The following is a 13,953-nucleotide window of genomic DNA, read 5'->3' on the forward strand; positions in this document are numbered from 1 at the left end:
AGTGTGACATACCTCATAATCACAGGTCCAGGAGGCTCTGGCCCATGAGTTTAGCTTGGGCATAGGTTCCCCCCATCCTGTCCTCATCTATGCAGTCTAAGTCAGTTACCTGGATCATCAGTATTCTAACTCATCGGAAAGGGAGGAGAGGAAGTCTAGAGCAAGAATTTTCTTTTTAAAAAGGTGACATCTGCAGACATCCCTTCACTCACATTCACTGGTGAGAACTTAGTCCTCTGGCCGCCTTTGCCATGGGATGCTAGAGAATATAGAAGAGGAGAGGGATTGGGGGCGAGGGGCGGGAGTGGGTCTGCATTCTCACAAGGGGATCAAAGAAGGACAAAGAGGTTACTGTAGGAAGGGGTTGCAGGATGGACCCTGGAGCCTGGGCTGAATCAAGGAGTAAAGAGAAGAACTCAAGAGTCTGTGGTCTTGGAGAGAATACAGCCTTTGCACTAACAATGAAAAGTGAAAAATAGCATGTTTCAGATTTCAGAAGTGCAGACTTCAGGGTGATAACAAGTTCTGGGATAAGGCCCAGAAAGCGTGTGACCAATGTGGAATGAAGGTAAAGCTTATTGAAGGGCACTGTGGAAATATTCATTATTGACCTTTCCGGGTGTCATCTAACTATAGGTCTATATCAATGTCATAAACTAGAGTTAGAAGTTTAAAATTTTACTATAGCCTCTTTTTCAATTAGCAAAGTTTCTTCTAACCCTTGGGATTGACCTCTTGCAGGTCCTAAAGTTTGGACGCATAGAGATTTAGGGATCCCACATTTCTGTGTACCCTGACTTCTTCAGTTGGCACTTAGTTGCCGCTGCCACCAAGTGGCCAGTGCTGAGAACTGCCTCTGGTTCTAGACTCAAGTGTCAGCGAGGCATTTGCCTTTCCAAGACATAACCTTCTATCTGGGGAGGTCCATCAACTCTCTAAGATAAAATTTGTGTGACAGCTTCCCAGTGAAATGTGCAATGCATCAATCCATCAAGTGAGAAATTATATAAAAGGGGCAGCCTGATAGGTGATCTTTTCAAGCACATTCACATTTTTCTCTTGGACAATTTAAAATGGAAAAAGTAGTTTTCAGAATAATGGTATACCCATGAAAAAAGAAACTCCAAAACACTGAAAAGCAGAAAAAGAATATTGGATAATACCATCTTCATACACAGACCTAAGTGCTCAAATCCTTGCAAACTTCTCACTATGGACATTGAAACATGGCAGATGGCACGGATATACATGGGTGAAACATTAGGAGCATAGTCTGCTCACATAACTTTCTCCTTTTTCCTATACAATGAAGCTATTTTTACTCCACACATAAGGATATTGTGTACCTTTGAAATACCCGTTTGGAAGACAGGTGAAATTAGAATTGAAAAGCATACAGTAAAGCACTGGTCCTCTCCAACATCTTGACTTTATTGTGTCTTTTCAAATAAAACTAGCTAAAAAGTAAACACTGGAAGCCAAATAGCTTCCTTCATTTATTCAACAACTTCAAAAATTATTTATTGAGCCTTCACTATGGGCCAGGTAAGGGCTTACCATTTTCTGAGTGATGGAGATTCAGTAATGAACAAAAGAGGCTCAAATTCCTTCCCTCATAGAGATTACATTCCAGTGGTCTGAAGTAGATATTATTACCCGTGGATCATAGGTAAAGAAAATGAAACCCAGAAATATAACAAGTAATTGACATCACGCATTTTAGGCACAAATCTGTCCTACAACAAAACTTGCTCTTGTTATTTTTACACTACAAACAAGGAGTTGTAATTTCTGTCCCAACTGTAAATCCTGCAAAATCTGCCATAATGATGGTTACAGAGGCTTTCTGACACATGTGATATCCTTCGCACTTAAAGTATCTGTTTAAACTTACCTAATGAGAGTCAGACTTAGCTCAGAGCCTCCATTTTCCTCCGTGACTGTCTCTTTACTGCAATATATTCAAACTAGTCTAGGTGTGTGTCTGTCCCCTTCACTGGGTTGTGAGCTCTTTATGGCAGGAGCAATGTCTTACTTATCTGTGTCCAACAACTCCAGCCACTGGTAAGAGCAAGAACCAGTGGTGTAGAATTGACAAAGACCAGCATTTTTGAAGTGTCCATTGACTAGAAGCCCTGGCCACCTCACCTTCATTGCTATATTCCAACAGATTCTTGATAAATTCTTGTTGACCTGAACTTATTTGGCTTTAGTCTGCAAAGAGGGAATGAAGTTGTTAAAGGAAAGAGAGACAGACTAAGAAGCTCAGCCTTGAAAGTAGATGTATTTTATTTCTACCAGGAGTATAATGCCTCGAAATAGACTGAAAGAAGTGAAGTATTTCCACTTGATAAAACACTTTCTTATATTTAATCATATTTGTTTACCTTGTAGAGTGGGCAGGGCAAGTTTTATTGTCCCCATTTTATCCACAATGAGGTTGAGACTCAGAAACATTAAATGACTTTCCACAAAGCACACAACTTGTAAAAAAACATCCTTAGACTTGATTCCAATTCATACCTAGATTCACGTTTAGAACTGCCTTCCTTATCACGCTGCTCCTGTAATTTTTTTTGAAGATTATATTTATTAAGACTGGTTTTAGATGCTCCTCTAAACTTTAATATCAATTCTTCCATAAACATGTTTTGTAATCTGGAAATTGTCAAGTGCCTTATGACATTTTTACTGTACAGTAAAGTTATTTTTGCTCAGTACACAAGGATACAGTGTACCTTTGAAATAAGAAGAGATGAAATCTTCCAGGATTGAGAAGATGGTAAACCAGTGAGTTTTCTTCAGTCTCTCCTTTGGCTTTCAAGTGACTCTTTACTAAAAGTGGAATAAATTAAACCACTTTTTGAGTATCTGTATCATGGGGTCGCAATGAGTAGGACACGACTTAGCAACTGAACAACAAAAACATTCCAAATTGAAGGGCATTTATAAATTACTAAAATAATAAGTTGGAAATATAAAAATGTGATCTTTAAATATTTCATAAATTCTCTTTAAAATGAACTCATTATAGCTTACTGCAATGAAATTGAGAATTCTGTTTTTCCTAAGAACAGATTCATGAAAAACCTGAGATTGGGGAGGTTCTACTCAGTGGAGTACATGCAAAATGATAGCTCCAGTTGTCTCCCAAAGTCTGGAGGGAGAGAGTTGTTCCTGCTGCTGATGGACTTACTGGGCCTGGATCCCTTTGCAAAGAATTCTTTTGGGTATGCAGACTGCTAACTACCATTGAGCGCATGTCTGCTAGTATATTTTTATTTGACTAGCTGTAAGTTTGCACATTTATGATTCATAGCAGTAACATTTACGTTATGACTTGTGTTAAGAAGACACACCCAAATGATTGCCTTGCATACATGAGATAGTTTTTCCCTACCCTCTTCTCCACTCACCCTCCAAATCCACTAACCACCACTGCCAAGTCTAATCAGAGTCCTCCCTCAAGGTTTGCCATGCTTTCTTCTGTGCTCTCAAAGAGTGTGTGTGTGTGTGTGTGTGTTCATGAAGCTCATTTGAGGGGGAAATGAAATGATAAATGATAAAACCTTAGAATTCTGAGCTACTGCTCCCAAGGAAGGTAGTAATGGTGCCCCATAGGAAGTATCATGGTACCCACATGTCTGCTTTATTTCCAGTTTATACCTAATTTTGAAGACAAAGGGAATCAACCAAAACACTCCCATTCCTTCCCCAAAGAATAAGTAGGACACATGGGTGGCTGCCCCAGGGGCTCACAAAGCTGGCATTAGACACTATTAATAATCACACTGAGACAAAGTCATCAATGAAACTGTCCCAGGCAAACTAAGATATATAGTCACCTGAGTTGTAAGCACCATGTACTTCTCAGAGCATTTTAGAAGGCTTTTATCCCTACAAACACTGAATTCAGTAAAACTTCAGCAAGTGAGTTAGCTGAAACTGAAAACAAGGTCCTAGCATTTCTATCTCAGAGGCACTGAAGACATATCAGAGGGTTACTGAACCTGAGGCAACAGGAGAAATATCAACTGGATTAAACCAGTCAATTTACTTAAATTTGCTACATCAAAGTTTTTCACAAGTTCTTGAGGATAGAGTTGGATATTAACATCTATCTTCTTCTAACTTATACATGGATTATTATGTACAATTATGCTCAGGATAACTGGTTAGTACACAGTATGTAGTTCTCATTCTGAAAATTAAAGGTGGTGGTCCACAGTGAGTCATTGTGGTTGTCATTCTTAAAATCCAAACAAAAGCACCTTTTGGTTTTTCAAAGAATGAAAGTTAGGCTGAGTGTTCTCTGCCTTACTAACCTGTCAAAATCCTGGTCCTTCAAAGGAACATATCCACTGAAGTAGACTTCCTTCAAGAATACTGAACTTACATGTTTTATTTCTATCTGGAAATACATTTATCGTACCTCCATTTCATGCTATATTGCAATTATTTATTTATTTTCTCCACAATATTGCAAATATCTCACCTCATTGACAGGATGACATCTTGTCCATCTTTGTTCCCCCAATGCCTGGAATAATTACTGGTGTGTAGCAGGTGGGTTCACTTTTTGGTTGGTTGACTGACTGCTTGGTTAATTTTCAGGTTAGTTGTTTAGCTAGTTTGACTGGTTTCCCAAGAAAAGAAAATTAATTAGCTCATTACAACCCTCTTTAAGCACAAAACTATAACTTCTTCAAGGTGAAAAGTTACAATTTTACCATATGCTATCTTCAAAAGTATTTGTCAAGGCTTGGCAACTGCACTCAAAACATGATTGAGAGATTATTGAGCAGAATATTGCCAATACTGTCAAGTTTGTCACCTGTCTTTCTACCCTCATTACTTTCTTCAAGTCTCTGAGCACTTTGTCAAATATAAATGGATGTCTTTAAACATGCTCCTAAAAATACCATTTAAATGCCACTGAAAAAAAGCTTTACTAACACTTTAACAGCTAAAAATTTATTATGGAAATACAAAAAACCTCGAATAGCCAAAGCAATCTTGAGAAAGAAAAATGGAACTGGAGGAATCAACCTGCCTGACTTCAGGCTCTACTACAAAGCCACAGTCATCAAGACAGTATGGTACTGGCACAAAGACAGAAATATAGACCAATGGAACAAAATAGAAAGCCCAGAGATAAATCCATGCACATATGGACACCTTATCTTTGACAAAGGAGGCAAGAATATACAATGGATTAACGACAATCTCTTTAACAAGTGGTGCTGGGAAATCTGGTCAACCACTTGTAAAAGAATGAAACTAGAACACTTTCTAACACCATACACAAAAATAAACTCAAAATGGATTAAAGAGCTAAACGTAAGACCAGAAACTATAAAACTCCTAGAGGAGAACATAGGCAAAACACTCTCCGACATACATCACAGCAGGATCCTCTATGACCCACCTCCCATAATATTGGAAATAAAAGCAAAAATAAACAAATGGGACCTAATTAAACTTAAGAGCTTCTGCACAACAAAGGAAACTATAAGCAAGGTGAAAAGACAGCCTTCAGAATGGGAGAAAATAATAGCAAATGAAGCAACTGACAAACAACTAATCTCAAAAATATACAAGCAACTCCTACAGCTCAATTCCAGAAAAATAAATGATCCAATCAAAAAATGGGCCAAAGAACTAAATAGACATTTCTCCAAAGAAGACATACAGATGGCTAACAAACACATGAAAAGATGCTCAACATCACTCATTATCAGAGAAATGCAAATCAAAACCTCAATGAGGTACCACTTCACGCCAGTCAGAATGGCTGCAAACCAAAAGTCTACAAGCAATAAATGCTGGAGAGGGTGTGGAGAAAAGGGAACCCTCTTACACTGTTGGTGGGAATGGAAACTAGTACAGCCACTATGGAGAGCAGTGTGGAGATTCCTTAAAAAACTGGAAATAGAACTGCCTTATGACCCAGTGTGTATGCTGGGCATTCACACTAAGGAAACCAGAATTGAAAAAGACACGTGTACCCCACTGTTTATAATAGCCAGGACATGGAAGCAACCTAGATGTCCATCAGCAGATGAATGGATAAGAAAGCGGTGGTACATATACACAATGGAGTATTACTCAGCCATTAAAAAGAATACATTTGAATCAGTTCTAATGAGGTGGATGAAACTGGAGCCTATTATACAGAGTGAAGTAAGCCAGAAAGACAAACACCAATACAGTATACTAACGCATATATATGGAATTTAGAAAGATGGTAACAATAACCCTGTATATGAGACAGCAAAAGAGACACTGATGTATAGAACAGTCTTTTGGACCCTGTGGGAGAGAGAGAGGGTGGGATGATTTGGGAGAATGGCATTGAAACATGTATAATATCATATATGAAACGAGTCACCAGTCCAGGTTCGAAGCAGGATACTGGATGCTTGGGGCTGATGCACTGGGACGACCCAGAGGGATGGTATGCAGAGGGAGGAGGGAGGAGGCTTCAGGATGGGTAACACATGTATACCTGTGGCGGATTCAATTTGATATATGGCAAAACCAATAAAATATTGTAAATTTAAAAAATAAAAAAATAAAAAACTTATCATAGACTAACCAGCTATGTGCAAATATAATGTAAGGAAGTTCACCTAAGGAAAGGAAAATCAACTGATTTTTCATGTTAAGACATTCTAGAGCATAATGATTCACTGTTGCTAAGACAGCATACATGATAATCTATGATTATTCTTCAAAAACTTGGGGGAAAAAAATATAAATTGTTACACTGACCTCATTGCTAATGGTTAGTTTTTGACACAAGCACCTGTGAGTGTTTGAAATGAATGTATATGCCAAGGCCCCTTAAAGAATATAAAAGATATCAACAACTCATAGTCACCCAAAATAAAGGGAGTTGTTTCCTGGAACCACTGTGTCTTCTTTGGTGCTCGGCATTGTGACGAAGCTTGGGGAACAGCTCTACTGTGTGTTCCATCCACCTTTCTCAAAACTGAGGAGAAAGTAATGAGTATTTCTGGTTGTTCATTTTTGGTTTTGGCACCAACATGGTTTCTGAATGAACTTAATAGTAATTTTAATACCAAATATTAGATATCTGATGTTTGGGGGGAGAAACCCATGAAAGTAATTAAAATTGATCAATTTAATTCATTGGTCATTTATTTTAAAATAAATGTTCTTATACTGATTGTAAAATCATTCTGAAATAGGGCTGGCATCAGCAGTGGAGAATAATTTTTAATCATTTAGAAATTGGGAGCCATATAATACAAGTCACTGAGGTGAAATTCGGCAGCCATGAGAAGGCAAATGGGGACGGATTAATAAGCAAAGTTTAGGGGCTTAGACCTGGAGGAGTCGTGACGTGCAGGAAACCATTATAACACCGCTCGGGCTGTGCTCTCTGGCCGCTGCTGCCACCCCCGCCCTTGCCTACGGTACACATCAAAGATCCAAAACCATGACTGACTCCAAGTACTTCACAACCAATAAAAAGGGAGAAATCTTTGAATTAAAGGCTGAACTCAACAATGAAAAGAAAGAAAAGAGGAAGGGGGCTGTGAAGAAAGTGATTGCTGCTATGACTGTGGGGAAAGATGTTAGCGCTCTCTTTCCAGATGTAGTGAACTATATGCAGACAGACAACCTGGAACTGAAGAAGCTTGTGTATCTCTACGTGATGAACTATGCCAAGAGTCAGCCAGACATGGCCATCATGGCTGTCAACAGCTTTGTGAAGGACTGTGAAGATCCCAATCCTCTGACTCAAGCCTTGGCCGTCAGAACCATGCAGTGCATCCGGGTGGACAAGATTACAGAATATCTCTGTGAGCCCCTCCGCAAGTGCTTAAAGGATGATGATCCCTACATCCAGAAGACAGCAGCAGTCTGTGTGGCAAAACTCCATGACATCAATGCCCAGATGATGGAAGATCAGGAATTTCTGGATTCTCTGTGGGATCACATAGCAGATTCAAATCCAATGATGGTAGCAAATGCTGTAGCAGCATTATCTGAAATCAGTGAATCTCACCCCAACATCAACTTACTCGATCTATATCCACAGAACATTAATAAGCTACTGACAGCCCTGAATGAGTGCACTGAATGGGGCCAGATTTTCACCCTGGACTGCCTATTTAATTACAATCCTAAAGATGACTGGGAGGCTCAGAACATCTGTGAGTGGGTAACTCCATGTTTATCTCATGCCAACTCAGCAGTGGTGCTTGAGCAGTAAAAGTCCTAATGAAATTTCTAGAGTTTCTACCCAAGGACTCTGACTACTACAATACGCTGCTGAAGAAGTTGGCCCCTCCACTTGTCACTTGGCTGTCTGGGGAGCCAGAGGTGCAATACGCCTGAGGAACATCAACCTAATTGTCCAGAAAAGGCCTGAAATCTTGAAGCAGGAAATAAAAGTTTTCTTTGTGAAGTACAATGATCCCATCTATGTGAAACTAGAGAAATTGGACATCGTGATTCGTTTGGCATCCCAAGCCAACATTGCTCAGGTTCTGGCTGAACTGATAAAATATGCCACAGAGGTGGATGTTGATTTTGTGTGCAAAACTGTGCGAGCCATTGGGTGGTGTGCCCCTCAAGGTGGAGCAATCTGCAGAGCACTGTGTGAGCACGTTGCTTGATCTCATCCAAACCAAAGTAGATTATGTGGTCCAAGAGGTGACTCTCGTCATCAGGGACATCTTCTGCAAATACCCCAACAAATATGAAAGTATCACTGCCACCCTGTGTGAGAACTTAGAGTCACTGGATGAGCCAGACGCTTGAGAAGCTATGATTTGGATTGTGGGAGAATATGCTGAAAGAATTGACAATGCAGATGAGTTACTAGAGAGCTTCCTGGAGGGTTTTCATGATGAAAGCACCCAAGTGCAGCTCAGTCTGCTCACTGCCATAGTGAAGCTGTTTCTCAAAAAACCATCAGAAACACAGGAGCTGGTAAGCAGGTCTTAAATTTGGCAACACAGGATTCTGATAATCCTGACCTTCGAGACCAGGGCTATATTTATTGGAGCCTTCTCTCAACTGATCCTGTCACAGCTAAAGAAGTAGTCTTGTCTGAAAAGTCATTGATTTCTGAGGAGACAGATCTTATTGAGCCAACTCTATTGGATGAGCTAATCTGCCACATTGGTTCTTTGGCCTCAGTGTACCATAAGCCACCCAATGCTTTTGTGGAAGGAAGTCATGGAATCCATCTCAAACACGGCAATGCATCACGGGAGCACTGATGCAGGTGACAGCCCTGTTGGCACCACTGCCACCAACCTGGGACAGCCTCAGGTTATCCCCTCCCAGGGTGACCCTCGGGGGGATCTTTTAAACCTTGACCTTGGTCCCCCAGTCAATGTGCCGCAGGTATCTTCTATGCAGATGGGAGCAGTGGATCTCTTGGGGGGAGGACTAGATAGTCTGGTGGGACAGTCCTTCATCCCATCATCAGTGCCTGCAACCTGTGCTCCTTTCTCTATTCCTGCTGTGGTCAGCAGTGGTCTGAATGACCTATTTGAACTTTCCACAGGGATAGGCATGGCACTTGGTGGATATGTGGCTTCTAAGGCTGTGTGGCTGCCTGCGGTAAAGGCTAAAGGCCTGGAGATTTCAGGAACATTTACTCACCCCCAAGGACACATCTATAAGGAAATGAACTTCACCAACAAAGCTCTGCAGCACATGACAGACTCTGCAATTCAGTTTAACGAGAATAGCTTTGGTGTCATCCCCAGCATTCCTCTGGCCATCCATACACCACTGACACCAAACCAGAGCATTGATGTCTCCCTGCCTCTCAACACCTTGGGCCCAGTCATGAAGATGGAGCCTTTGAACAACCGGCAGGTGGCTGTGAAAAACAATACTGATGTCATCTACTTCAGCTGCCTCATCCCACTCAACGTGCTTTTTGCACAAGATGGCAAAATGGAGCTCCAGGTCTTCCTTGCAACATGGAAGGATATTTCCATTGAAAATAAACTTCAGGTTCAGATTAAGGAATGTCATTTAAATATTGACACTGTTCCCAGCAAGTTGCGAAACAACGTTTATACTATTGCCAAGAGGAATGTAGAAGGGCAGGACATGTTGTACCAATCCCTGAAGCTCACTAATGGCATTTGGATTTTGGCCGAGCTACGTATCCAGCCAGGAAAACCCAATTACACAGTGTTGCTGAAGTGGAGACCTCCCGAGGTCTCCTAGTACACCTATCAGGTCTACAACAGCATTTTGAAAAACTAATAGACTGGTCTGGTGCCCTCCGGCTACCCTATGATTGGTGCAGGCCAAGAACTCTTAACTGGAATAAATTGTTATTGCCATGTAGAATCTGAACCTGAACACACTGAGGCCACCCGCCAAGGTAGTGACTAGTTTAACCTGTGCTAACGTTAGAGCACTGCCTGTTGGATAGTTTTAGCTTCCTGTGAACGTCTGTAAGCACTGCTTCAATCATTTCCCACCTCGTGCCACCTGCCGCTATCTGTCCTTACTTGTGGGCTTCTCCATGCTGTGCTTACAGTGGCTGGCAGTTTTGAGTGTACTTTGATATTCTGTAATCAAGAGTTCATTTCAAAAGCAGAAAAAGACAAAAAAAAAATACTAAAGCAAGGAAAAGTGTCACTGAAATGAAACTGCACTTTATTGTTTTATATTTTTGTACATGTGAGAAATTGAGGGAATAGTGTGTAATTGAGAGAAGTGTTAAAGCAACCGCACAGTCTGGAGGGAAGAGATGCAGTTTCTTGCCAGCCTGTAGCAGCCTTGTTCCTGATCACTTTTTTCCTCTCTAAACTCCTTTTCCTGTGATCCCTCCTGCCCCGTATTCTCATCTCCTTTGATGCTCTGCAGCTAGGAATAGTGGTCTTCCTTGAATGGTGCTGGAGGGTGTAGGGAATGGGCCTTGACAGTCCGGAGGCTGCGAGGAATGAGTACTTAACCACATTCCTTTCCACAGATCGAATCCGTGAGTAACACTGATGAAAGAATTTCAGTAGAGACGGGAAACAGGAATCAAAACGCCCTCCCTACATCTCCCACTCTGGATTTAGTTTAATCTCAGGTCCAATTCACATCTAAAATCTTGGTGTTAGAGTTGAAACCGACGTACTTCACATAATAACTCATCCTACCTTATTTTTCTAAAAAAGAAAAAGATAAAAGACAAACAGGATGTTACTGCCTGAGGACTGTTGACTATTCGGTAGCAGAGGTGGGGGGCTGGGTCTCCAAATCCCAGTCAACGTTGTTCTCACCGCAGGACCCTCTCATTGACTTTCTTTTCTCAATGCCTTTCTCTTACCTTTCCGGTCCTGCTTCCTTATGGCTCTCCTCACACTCCACGCAGACTCTGGCACTCCATTCACTGGCATCCGGTGGCATCAGAGCCTCTGTCCAGGGACTTGAAGGTAAACCCTGATGCCAGAATGAAGGAGTAGCAAATTTGTTCCCGGAGCCTCAGTGCTGGAGTGCAGCAGGGTGGATGCGGGGATGAAGTGAGCTTCCGGGGCCACACAGTCATTCTTCAGCTCTCTGATCCGCTAGATACTTGTGTTGCTTAGGCTCCATGGCAGTTGAGATCACTTCAGAGGGCCAAGCCATCCTTTTCATCTCTCAAAAGATCAGGAAATGTGAGAACCCCTTCCCCCGCTAGGCACATTGGGTGTGGTCTGTCGAAGAGCGCTTCGTGCCTGGAACACCAGTCTGTTCAGCAGTGTTCGCAGTTTCACCTGTGGTTACTGCTGCTGCCCGGCACCGGGGATTCAGGGTCCATGACCGAGATTGCTTCTCAGATGCCCCTGCTCTCATCATAGGCGGCCGGGTCCAAGGCCTCATGCAAGACTCGGACCTGAAAGTGAGTCCAAGAGGAGGAATCTTAGAAAACAGCAGAAACTACCCCGCAACCGTGTTGCAAGTGAAATAACCCTGCCTCATACCACTTACAAAGCTAAGGGGAGCAGGTCCCCCAAAGCAGTCTCTTAAGCCTTGCGACTCCACGAGAAGAATTCCTGGGATGCAGGACAGGAACCCCTCAGGCACGTGGAGAACACGAAGTGGCACAGGATGGTGGGTGGGAGGTGGGTAGGTTAGTGACAGGCAGGGTAGAAAAGCAGGTGGGTGAAGCTCCATGGCTGGGAGATTGCTCGTGGAGTCAGTGGGATACAAGCAGCGAAGAAGGTCCCCATTCCAAACGCAGTGTTCTCGCCTCAAAGCAAACCGCAGTTCCAGGCAGCAGAGCTTGTGGCAGGGTAAGCAGACAGTGTGGTACCAAGACGTGTCCCTCCGCCTCTGAAACCCAGCGTCTCTCAGCCTCCCCGGCAGTCATGGGCAACAGCTGGAGTATTCAGCTGACCTGACAGAGCTGGTCTGCCAGCCCTTCGCTCTTTGGAGAGGCTCCCTCCCGGTTTGCCTCTGAGCAGCTGGGGAGGGATTCTGCTCCACCAAAAGGACCTCTCTCCTGAAGAGACAGAGCCTGTTGCCTGCACCGCAGTGTCCCTGGGGGCCCATTTCGAGCTTGGCCGAACTGGGGGATGAGTAAAAGTTGCCCTGAAGTCCTCTATTCGCCACCGCAGCCTGTCTCTGTAATGTCAGCCGGTGTTTCACAAAGGGCACGGGAAACGCACACACCCAACCCAGAACTCTTGCTGGTAGAGATTCGCTGAGTGTCTGTCCTCGCCCGAGCTTTTTCGTGTGTCTGCGTTGCGAACCTTGGGACTGGAGAGAAGGAGGAGGGGGCTAAGTGTTGCCCTAAAAATACTTATCATTCTTTTGTTGTTAGGATCTGTTCTGGGGGAGGGGGGTGAGGAGGGGAAGCTTGGCTTTGTCTTTGTCAGTCAACTCTCATTTACACACACACAAAAATAATACATAAAAATAAATAAGTAAGCAAAGTTTGAAAGAGTCCAATTGGTTGGTAGGGCTTAAAAGTCATTGTCAACTGTTCTAAGAGTTCATTTCAGGTTTATAGCAAGTCTAGGATTTATACAAACTGCCCTGAATAACAAAAGAATTCCAAAGTGTACGTACTATAGCAGGGATCCCCAACCTCCAGGATCTAATGCCTGATGATCTGAGGTGGAGCTGATGTAATTATGACAGAAATAAAGTACACAATAAATGTAATGCACTTGAATCATCCCGAAACCATCCCCCTGCCCTGGTCCATGGAAAACTTGTTTTCCACAAAACCAGCCCTTGGTGCCAAAAAGGTTGGGGACAACTGTTGTATAGGATATTAATTAGGACTCTCCTTTGTGCTCAGTCATGTCCAACTCTTTGCAACCCCATGACTGTAGCCCAACAAGCTGCTCTGTCTGTGGAATTTCCCAGGCAAGAATCCTGGAGAGGGTTGCCATGCCCTCCTCCATGGGATCGTCCCAATCCAGGCACCAAACCCGCATCCTTTGTGTCTTCTGCACTGGCAGGTGAATTTTTTACCACTGCACCCCCTGGGAAGCCATTTTATTTATTTATACAAAAATAAAATGAGTTTGGGAAGACATGAGTTAATGCAGTCCTTCTCAGAGCCTTTAATCTATCACTGTGGATTATGACTCTGAAAGAAGGAGTGAGGGAATTACATAACATACAATGTGCCTCAAACTCTTTTGACCAATATAACAGTTATCTATTTCCACAATAATTCTGGATGAGCCTTTCTAAACTCAGTGGCTTAAAACAACCATTGTTTGTGCTCACAGACCAGCAGTTTGACTGAAACAGCTCTGATTCAAGTTGCAGATCTATGGAGCTGGTATTCCATACTCCTCTTGCTCTCCTCAGCCCAGCAGCCTTCTCCTCAGGCAATAGCAGAGGTTCAAATGACATAGTGATAAAGTATCTCTTAAGTCCCAGTCTGAGGATCATCACAGTATCTCTCTAATCTACATTCAACGGGACAAAGCAAGTTCACACAACCAAGCCCCAAAT

At 42.6% G+C, this 13,953-nt stretch overlaps 1 long non-coding RNA gene and 1 pseudogene across 5 annotated transcripts in view; one reads left to right on the top strand and one right to left on the bottom strand.

Moving 5' to 3' along the window:
- Positions 1-12,369, bottom strand: part of LOC129619908 (uncharacterized) — a 108,288-nt gene extending 95,919 nt beyond the window's left edge. For 4 of the 5 annotated variants that reach the window (XR_008698285.1, XR_008698284.1, XR_008698281.1 and 1 more), the window contains exons 1-2: positions 11,968-12,364; positions 11,327-11,872 (exon numbers count right to left, since the gene is read on the bottom strand). This is a non-coding gene — a long non-coding RNA (uncharacterized LOC129619908). Of the gene's footprint in view, positions 1-11,326; positions 11,873-11,967 lie in introns of all 5 variants that reach the window. The other variant, XR_008698282.1, reaches the window with a different exon arrangement.
- LOC129619906 (AP-2 complex subunit beta-like) lies at positions 7,417-10,266 on the top strand (annotated as a pseudogene).
- Positions 12,370-13,953: the final 1,584 nt, after the last annotated feature.

Source organism: Bubalus kerabau, chromosome 9, assembly GCF_029407905.1.
Source record: "Bubalus kerabau isolate K-KA32 ecotype Philippines breed swamp buffalo chromosome 9, PCC_UOA_SB_1v2, whole genome shotgun sequence".
NCBI lineage: Eukaryota > Metazoa > Chordata > Mammalia > Artiodactyla > Bovidae > Bubalus > Bubalus kerabau.